The sequence below is a fragment of the Stylophora pistillata genome, chromosome 2 (genome assembly GCF_964205215.1).
Source record: "Stylophora pistillata chromosome 2, jaStyPist1.2, whole genome shotgun sequence".
Lineage (NCBI taxonomy): Eukaryota > Metazoa > Cnidaria > Anthozoa > Scleractinia > Pocilloporidae > Stylophora > Stylophora pistillata.
Genome location: NC_142520.1, coordinates 47,356,567 through 47,366,666, shown reverse-complemented (window position 1 = coordinate 47,366,666; position 10,100 = coordinate 47,356,567). Strand labels below are relative to the sequence as shown.

The following is a 10,100-nucleotide window of genomic DNA, read 5'->3' as shown; positions in this document are numbered from 1 at the left end:
AAGGGTAGAAATAGGGACAAAGCAAGTTTCATGTGGGGGAGGGGGCTTCGCTGGTAGAAATCCTTATTTCAGTTCAATTTAGCTCGATTTACGGAGATTGGTATCCCCAAAACTATGTTCTAGGAATGTTGATGCAAATTGATGCCATTTACCAAACCCCTTTTAATAAAAATATGAGCGGACATTTGTAAGTTACTATCAAAATATAAAGCGATAATTTTCTGTCTTCAGTTTCAAGGTAAAGATAGAAATCTGAATTGTAGAATGTTTTTCATTGTAATAACTGTTTGGAAAAGCCTGACAGTGACTTATTCTCTGGAGAGATCAAGACAGATTTATTGTTGTTGTTTGAAGCAGAAAATGATCAGCAGGGACATTTCGGAAATGGAGGTGCACATGCAAACAACGAGGAGGGTACAGATATAGTTCTTCTCAATTTAATTACATTCGAAATATTCCCTGTCTTCTTCAGCAACCTTTTTCATTGTCACTTATCTATACTTTCTTCTCTTCCCTTTTATAATCTTGTTTTTTTTTTTCGCCTATTTTTTAGATATGATAGCTTTAGATAGCTTTAGATAGCTTTATTAGGGAGTAAAGTCATTGCAACCCCCGGGCCGGCTGAAATACGACTTACTTTACAATGGAAATAAATTATCTATTACTCTAAGATAACTACAATAAAAGCTACAAAGTGTAATCTACAATAAAATACAATAAAAAATAAATAATAAATTTTTTTGCCCATAGGAGAACATATTGAAATGCAAGAAATAGAATACCACGAAATCCCAGTAGAGGAAGTCCCTGAATTGCCTGATCTGCAACTAGGTCAGTGCTCCGTCTGTGTACTTATATTCAAACAGCACTTTGCAAAAATTAAAGTAAAACAATCAAATGGGAAACATACCAAGGAAATTATTCCACTCGAAAAATTTGCAACCGTGATACTGATGTTGATGGTTATGCCGGGATTGACTTTGTAGCAGTCAACTTCCTTGGCAGGTAGATTTAGCTTAATTAACTAAATTTGCCAGAATATTTGCAAATTCAATTTGAAATACCTAGAGCGAAACCACGGCATTCCTTTCCTGCTCTGATACATTCTTTATGTGCGTTTTAAGAGGGAAAAGATTGACAAAGGGTTTTCCCACCTGACATAAATGTGATGAGCTTTGGTGTTATCACTTTTGGTTGATAACTGCATGGAGAACATGAACATGAACATGAAGTTCACCTAGCTTTATATTTTTCTTTAGATAACACTAAAAATTCTGGTGACAGTCTTCCTAAGAACTTTCTACCCTCCTACCCATGAGATCCCCCTACCTTTCCCTTAGTAACCTGCATAGTGTACCTTTCGTACCCACATACGACACAGCCGTAGGAAACGAATGATACGTCTAGATTGATAATTATTATACATTGCTGTCACCATCTGTCTTCTCATTGGCTAAATGCCTAAAGTTAATTCTGAGAAACAGCACAACCTACAGATTATTCACTAATCTGTACCTACAGATTAGTGAATAATCTGTAGGTTGCGTGAGCAATATATGATTTCCGATGGAGCAATGTTAAGTTCACGGACAGCGAAGTAAGAATGGCTTCTAGATTCGCATCATCGACCCAGCGAGAAATTGAGAAATTACTTGAAGATAAAGATTCGGAAAATACTAAAAGATCGAAAAAAGTGGCGAATGTATAATAAAACAGTTATTGGATGAGGTTTTTGTTATATCCGGAATAATCAAGTTCTTGGTTAGTGTTATCAGCCTCAGCCTTCGGCTTCGGTTGATAACACTTACCTCTACCTTGGTTACTCCGGAGATCATAAAAACCTCATCCAATAATTGTTTATAATTATTCTGTTTTGAGTTTTTGGTTTTATTATATGATAAATAACTCTAACTTAAAAATATTCCTTAACTTTGTCGACAGCAATGGAAGAAGCCTGTAGAGGGGATGAAAGTGCATCTTCCTCAGGTATTATTACTTGTTAATTGAAATAAAACTCACAATCTTACAGATGTAAACATAGGCTGTGTAACATAACAAGTTTGTATCCATCGAGAACTCAGCTAATTCATCGCGATTTCTAGAGCTTTGGTGCAAATTTTTTACGCTTGCACGCGTCCAGCTCTGAATGTAAAGCTAACAGTTAACTTGAACAAAAGTATGTACGGTCTTCTTTTTAATAACTGGATTACTTAGTAATATATTCATCAATCAATAAATAGTAGAATACATATATCTTAGTAGACGTTTTGTTGTGTAGTATAGTTAGTATTTAAACGGTTGTGTCTTATTTTGACGAGCCCGTAGGGCGAGTCAAAATATAAATAACGAGTAAAAATACTCAGCGATACGAAATAACAAAACGTCCAATATGTTATTTATAATCCAACACGCCAAATTTTTATTTCAGTGCGGGCGAACTTTGGGGATATTCATTTACGGGGAGTGCGTGACAGAAGTATGCCTAGCGGAACGGAATTGGCGCTTTGTCGTTTTGCAGTTTCTATTTTCTTCAACAAATGCTGAAATATCATTGTCGTCTAACTGCTTTTCTTCGGTCGATTTATCTAATAAACTTGAATCAATATTTGCTAGCTATTCCGACTCTTCGTCGTCAGAAAAATGAATTAAATTGTAACTTCAATCCAATTCGTCGCTCGCGCGATTCCAGAAAACCTGTCTAACCGGTTCTCTGAAATACGAATACCGCGTTATTTCTACTCTACGGAGTGTAGCTGGATAATAAACCAGAATATTACCGCATGTATAATGCATTGGTATAGTAATATACTTAAGTAGGAAACACGAACCAAAAGCATCATGTGATGGTTTACTCTACTTGTTCCTTGAAACAGATTATGACGATGATTTTGACATCCGATCAGCCACTAAAAAGACTGTAAAAGGTATAAGGCCATTTTAATTTTCATTCATTTTGAAGGAGAGTATACTATCTTACAGAACATTAAATTAAGGAATGCTATGTACCACCCAAAGTATTGAATGGTACTACCAAGCTGGTGCATTCAATCTTTGACTGTACTGTTTCTTTTTCCGTCATACAAACAAGATCGGTATTCCGTATTACTAAGGTCATAATCACCAATCAAATCACAGATTCTAAGTCTGTCTTATGAATGAGTTCATGGGAGTAGGTTGGTATTTCCTTCCTTTCTTACTGAACCTAACGGATCAGCGCAATCGAAAAACCTCTTATTGGCAAGTTTGCGGTTGTCAGAGAAAATTGCCAGTTAAACTGACGAAGTAAAGGAAATTGCACAAAACTAGTAGCATGCATGTCAAAGGTGCTCATAAATAATGTCTTCTTAGGAAATGAGCAACATTTGGTTAAAACCTTCAAAGGATCAATTTCAGTGTGGCTGAATTAAAGCAAAATAATAGCCCATTTACCAACTACTCTTAGCCTCATTTTCAAAACGAGTCCTCGTGCTCAACCATTTTTGTGAAAATGAGTTTACTTTGCATGTAAATGGAAGCTTATTATCATATTAAAGGATTAGCACGAGGACTCGTTTTGAAAATGAGGCCAAGTGTAATTCCCAAATGGTCTATTGTATGAGTATGTTGTAAAATCTGAGGCTCGTCAGTGCATGTTGCATGGAGCTGTTCTTGTTCTCGTAACAAATTACCTTATATTGGTACGGAGTTATGTTTATATCTACTTGTTAGCAAGACTCGAGTAAGTTGAGTAATTAACTTTTGAGCCTCTACGAAACAACCAGCAATTTAGTCAAATGAAAGGTGCTCTTTATATTGCTGCAGTTACTGTTCACCATGGAGAAAGCCAGTACCGACGAAGAAGACAAAAAGGTAATTAATTGTTCACTATTTATGTAAGTAGGAGTGTCTACAGACCAGTAAAAGGCTCTGATGTTGATAACTTACCTAGTTCTATGAAAGTTCTAGTTTACATTGAATTAAAAACCCTTTTTTTATGACGGACAGGAGTTGTAGGTGTAACCTATAGCTACTGATACAACATTCAAAATATATCGCGATTATGAGGCGTTTTATCGGTAGAACCCTAATTTACACGATATAAAGAAACATGAGGTTCAAGGCCATTAGAAAAAAAATTCTGAGGGAAAGCAAATACCAGCTTGATCTTTAGTTATTTTTTATTATTTTTGTTTTTTTTTTTGTTTTTTTTTTTTTGTTAACGCTTTGAAAATGTTACCGGGGCAGTTACAAGTAGGTCAAGGGTATGCACCCTTCGCACTTATCCAGGACGAGAGGCAACAGAGACAAAAGTTATGAAGGAAATTGCTGGCCCTTCAACAAAGATTTTAAGAAGTGATAGTAGTTAACAGCTGACTGTTTAAACACTCCAAAACTAATGTTATGCTCCGGTGCCCCATTCAGAGTTCTCGATAATTTCAGTGAGTGTAAGAAATCAAATGTAAATAATTCAGTTATTGTAGTATATTTTAAACCTATTGGTGCAGTTCAAGAAGGAAAAAGTACGCCTGAGCCTGGAAAACCCACTATCGAATGTAAAAAATAATGAATTGATTTTTTGAACTCCTAATTGCTTAAGATATGTCGCCTTTACTCTCGCTGTGCATGCTGTTTATGAACTTGGCAGCTTGCTAACTGGGCCAATTTTCTTGCCTAAAAGTGGGCAATGGGTTTACTACGTAGACCGCTTCATATCTTTATTTGGCAGTAATTGTGTTAGCCTACACAGTGACTGTGAGAGTCCATACGACATTATGACATAAGTCCAAAACATAACCTTGAAGGCATTCATACTTTATTCTAACTTTGCTTTCATACAGCTGGCGAATCTAAGGAGCAGGTGGGAAGCGAAGAGATTGCAGGGCCCAGTGACAAAGGTAAAGGAGAGAAAATGATTTTTGACTGGTCACTCAAGGGATTGAGCCACTTTCTAGGCTATCGAAGCCTCACTTTTACTTAGGTAGTCACTGGAAAAATTCTATTGGAGATATTGGTTAAAGATTAATGACTTTTTAAAAACGCTTAACTAAAACGAAATATTACTGTGTAATGCTGTAGTATTCTATCAAATGAATCATTCTCTGAAGAAGCTTAAAAAAGAAGGTAATAACTGACTATCTCTGTAAGTAGAGGTGTCTAACACCGATGGGCCGTTCTGATGTTCAAATTTGTCTAGTTCCTTTAAAGTACTCTTTTATTTGGAATCAATTATTATGGTGGATCTACAGACAGAAAACAGAAGTGACTGAAGGCTAGGGTACTTGCAAGAGCTCTTCTTAAATGATGGACAGTCATCGTCAGTGTAACTTACACCTGTTGATACAACAGCTGAAATATATAGCAATTATGGCTGGTCTAAATGAGCACAATACCTTACTATTCATACCATCTGAATACTTTCGATATAAAGTAGTTCTAGAAAAACGAGTGTTGCATTTATTTGCTCCTTCATTGAAAGTTTTTCATGATATTATTGACTAACTACATGTATACCAGTTTGTTAGTTTTTAATTTGATAGCGGGCAGTGGGCCGGGTCATCTATAAACACCCTAGTAACTAGTTGAAGACATGTGTTAGCCTACGCAGTGACAGTGACAACAGTTCTCAATGAAATCCTATACAACTTTATAACAACTTTACTTTCGCAAAGCTGGTGAATGTGAGGAGCAGGTGGAGAAAGAAGAGATTCCAGGGCCTAGCGGCAAAGGTAAAGGAGAGAATAGTTTTGATAACTCACTCGAGATGCCAAGGCACCCTGTCAATTATTGAAGAATCTCTTTTATCCTATAAGTCACTGGGAAAGCTATAGTGGAGAATTTTCCAAACACATTCATAAAACGAAAGAATTGGTTCAAGATTGGATAACGCAAGACTGAACGACTGAGGGCTCATGTCCTTTTCATCAAATAAAGAATTTTATTGAAAGAGGTTTAAGAAGAAAAGTAGGTAATAGTTGACCACTCATGTAAAGGGTTTGAAGGTTCTAATCAGATCTAAATAATTGAATTAACACAATCTGTTCTAAATCTATTTACGCAGGTGATGGAGAAAGTAAGCCGGAACCTAAAGAGCCAACTGGGAAAGGTAAAAAAATGATTCGCTTCTCAGGAACTTTACATTGTCCAACATATCTTGCATTTATTCCCGAATACAGGACAAGCTTTTTCGTAACTTAACATCCAGCTGAGCCAATTTTCTGGCTTGATAGCGGGCAACGAGTCAGATGTATATCAAGGCTTCCGGATCTATATGAAGGCATTTGTGTTAGCCAACCCAGTGACAATGGCTGTAATTCCGAATGAAATCCTTAAAGGAACTCATAATTCATTCTAATGAACAACTTTGTTTTCACGCAGCTGGTGAACCTGAGAAGCAGATGGAGAGTGAAGAGATTCCAGTGTCTAGTGACCAAGGTAAAGAAGATAGAGAGAGTGGTTCTTGATTAAGGCGCTATCTTAATATTATCGAATATTCAGGTGATGTGCTGTCCCTTGTGATCCACCCACAATTCTCGCTCACTTTGCATTATTACAAGTATTCAAATGAACATAATTTAATAAGTACAATTTCTTTTTCAATCGAACTCGTGCAGGTCAAGAAGGTGAAAGTAAGCCTGCGCACAAAAGGCCAACTGAGGAAGGTAAAGACAATGAGATGCTTTTTAGAAACACATTTTAATACGCTGTATAACATGTGTTATGAGCTTCACAAGTAATTGAGTCAATTTGCTGGCTTAATAGCAGGCCATGGGCGGGTCTGTTCTGCAGACCACTTATTTACATTCATTTGGCAGCGCACAGAAGAACCGTGACTGTAATCATGCAAACTTGTAATTGATAACTTTCTTTTCACACAGCTGGTGAGTCTGAGGAGCAAGTAACATGTGAAGAGATCCCAGTGCCCAGTGACAAAGGTAAAGGTGATTGCTGTTTTGATTAGGTATTTAAGATATCAAGGCATTTTGTGAGTTCTTGATGCATCTTTTTTAACTTGGTAATCACTGGATAAATTCTGGTGGAAAATTGGTTAAAGGTCTAATAATTTTTTTAAGGCGCTTAATAGAGACAATATTGAACGATTAAGTACTAAAGTAATTTTTTGAATACATCATTTCTGAATTTGAAGAAGAAGAGAATGCGCTTGAGCCGAACATGGACGTCACAGAGGAAGGTAACTCTGCTTATAAATTAACCAACATATAATAATTGTGGTCAAAAAGCTGCTTGGTGGCTATTGGGCTGCACTGAGGAGTTCTCTTGTTCCATATGGTTATATGATACTTGCGTGTGGTCCTTAATTTACTAACCAGCTTACTGATTGACAATCTGGTCAACTAACTAACTAGCCAGCTGACCAATAAGCTGTGAGATTAAATTAACTAGCTGAGCTGTAGCTGAGTGACAAAGGCTGACTATCTGGCAGATTGTCCGCCTGACCAGTGGGCATGGTTTTAGACTAACTGATTTATATTATGGCTTCCTGGACGAAGGTGCTTATTATACCGGTTAATGGACTGCCGGCTCGGTAGATGAAGCAACCGAATAATCAATGAATAGGTTTTGTTTTCAATAATTAGTGTGCTTTTTCTCTTTGTCTCAGACGCTTAACAAGAGCCAAAAGCATTACCATTAGTATGGACACCTCGAGGGCTACAGAACAATTAAGAGATTCAAGGAAAAGGAAAAAATAGTTCTTGAGTAGGAATCTATAGGTACTGTCTGTGGCGATATCTCAGTCAGAAAATCTGTTTTTAGTCTCTTTTTCTTTAATCAGTTTAATGTTTACATTAGTTAGTAAGCTTGTTGTCTGATCTCTTCCTTATATGGTTACATAGGTAGGATATCTAAGTAGGCGTATAGTGGCAGTCTATCTTCGCTTCGTTTTATGTTTGTTTTTTGTTTGGTTGTATGTTTGTTTGTATGTTTGTTTGTTTGTTTTTGTCAATTGTAACATTTTGTTCTGTATGGTTTTTTTTTTTTTTTTTTTTTAGGTTTTTTGTCACTTGTAATATCTATGTCCACCTGATATTCAAGTCTGTTACTCTTAGCATGTTTCTATAGACAATAGTTCTTAGACCACATTCAAACCTAATGGATAAAGGGGGAACACAACGATATCACGGGTGAAGCCAGCCTAAAATCCTGTACAGCTGGTCCTACAATTTTCTTTCGCCTGTTTGACTCTTAAAACATAACTCTTGCAAATTTTGAAACAAAAATTGAACTTTCTCATGGTACAGGCCTGCAACAAGCCGAAAAGCTGGCTACGCTCCAACTTTAATAAGACATTTCAGTCTGCATGCTGATCTATCCATTGAAGTTATTCCCTATTATCAGTAATAACATAGCTGAGTAAATGTTTTGGTTAGAAATGTTCCACTGGTTTTAAAACTGTTTGGCTCATTACCATGGTAATTTTTTAGCTTGTTCAGAGCTTGTTCAAAGTATAAAAGGGATTCGATGTCCTGATTACTTTCCTTCCACACTTCTATCTCAGCTTTTCTTAAAACTGCGATTTGATAATAGGACATGAATCATAGCTGACCGAAGTAAATGTTTAATTAGCGCTTAAATTAAGTTGCGAAAGTTCAGTTTCAATTGTATCTCTAGTTTAGAAAACAGACAAGCAAATATTGAACCAACACCAAGAATTTAATTGGGGGAAATCCGTTAAATCAATTATCAGAAATTTTAGCGGCAGTATAACAATGATCTAAAAGCTCATTTTAAGAATGTTTTTTGACTCGTTTGAGAGAAAGCATCTATGAGAGGAACAACTCAGACACATGTACGGGTCAAGACTATCTCAGAATTTTACTTCTCTCTTTTCCGAATTTTTCTGCTTGATACCAAATTTAGATCAATACATCTAATATTGAAAAGGACAAAAAGGGTTAATAGTGCGATAACAATAGTAGAACATTAACGCGCTTTAATAAGAATTATCAGAGGTTTATCAATAAAACAAAGATTTAGATAGCTCATATCTAGAATTTTGTTGAACTCGTTTAAGAGTAGTTCGCTCTCAGATTGCGTTTTAATCGTCGAGAACGATGAAGCAGCTAACATTTGACAAGAAAGGCTTAGGCAAGTGTACCGGTCAAAACATCATTCACTAGATATTTGGTAGCAGGCTGGTAATCTAAATAGTTCATTACTTACAGGCTACGTTTCAAATTTTTTCATTTCATAGCTATCTTTAGTTGAAAAATACAAATTAAGGTAAAAATGCAGAAAAATTAAAATACTTACTGGTAAAGACGTTACTTACGAAAGATTTGGTAGATATAAAATGACCTAAGTAGCCAATTTCTTTCATTTTTGTAACTCTCATGAGAACATTATAATGGTAGTTAAAGGTAGAGTGACGTCATTTTCGCAATGTTTCGACATTTTTCATAAGCGCTGATTAAAAAAAAAAAAAAAAAAAAAAAAAACAGAGAAAGATGTTTGGGTAACAAGTAACAACAACAATTTGAATAGTTCATTTCCACACCTGGCATGAGAGATTTTTACGCTATTTAAATCAAATTATACTAAATGAATAAAACCTATGAAAGTATACAAAAAGAGGAGGAAAACAGGAAAATACAATCGTCGGTTGTTACAGATTTTTTTATAGAATACAAATGATCTAAATAGCCCATTTCTAGAATTTTTAGAACTCGTTTACGAACATTGTAGTCATTGGAAGTTACAGTGACGTCTGTCACTTTTTTAACATTATTCGTCATTATTATTATTATTAATAGGTATTTGGTAGCGTTTTCAAGCCTAATTTTGTGGTTTATTTATTTCATTTTTTAACTCATATCGAAAATTCTAGTTCATTGTTCTATGTGGTATTCAAACTGTTTAAAAGCTTTGTTCAAATGTGTTCATCAAACATGACTTTTACAGTAAGAATATCTTTGAAGCAAAAGTGGCATCTAGAGGAAAATGATACCGAGTTAAGATTTATTGTAAAACGAAGCCTTCAATAAAACATCTGAAAGACCTTACTCATGAGTCCGTTCATGGTTTACCCTTTGGGAAGTTTGTAAGTCTCGCTTCAGTTTCATTCACAGTATGGATTATGTGTAACAATGGCCTGTCTGAAGTGA

General features: G+C 35.7%; 1 protein-coding gene and 2 long non-coding RNA genes across 3 annotated transcripts in view; all 3 read left to right on the top strand.

Moving 5' to 3' along the window:
* LOC111345368 (uncharacterized) overlaps positions 1-10,100 on the top strand; it is a 234,642-nt gene that overhangs the window by 203,950 nt on the left and 20,592 nt on the right. The gene's annotated exons all lie outside the window — the stretch shown is intronic.
* LOC148739945 (uncharacterized) lies at positions 70-2,927 on the top strand. Its single transcript, XR_015996746.1, has 3 exons — positions 70-831; positions 1,942-1,986; positions 2,874-2,927. It is a non-coding gene; the product is annotated as an uncharacterized LOC148739945 (long non-coding RNA).
* Positions 6,853-9,998, top strand: LOC148739944 (uncharacterized). Its single transcript, XR_015996747.1, has 3 exons — positions 6,853-6,911; positions 7,124-7,168; positions 7,598-9,998. It is a non-coding gene; the product is annotated as an uncharacterized LOC148739944 (long non-coding RNA).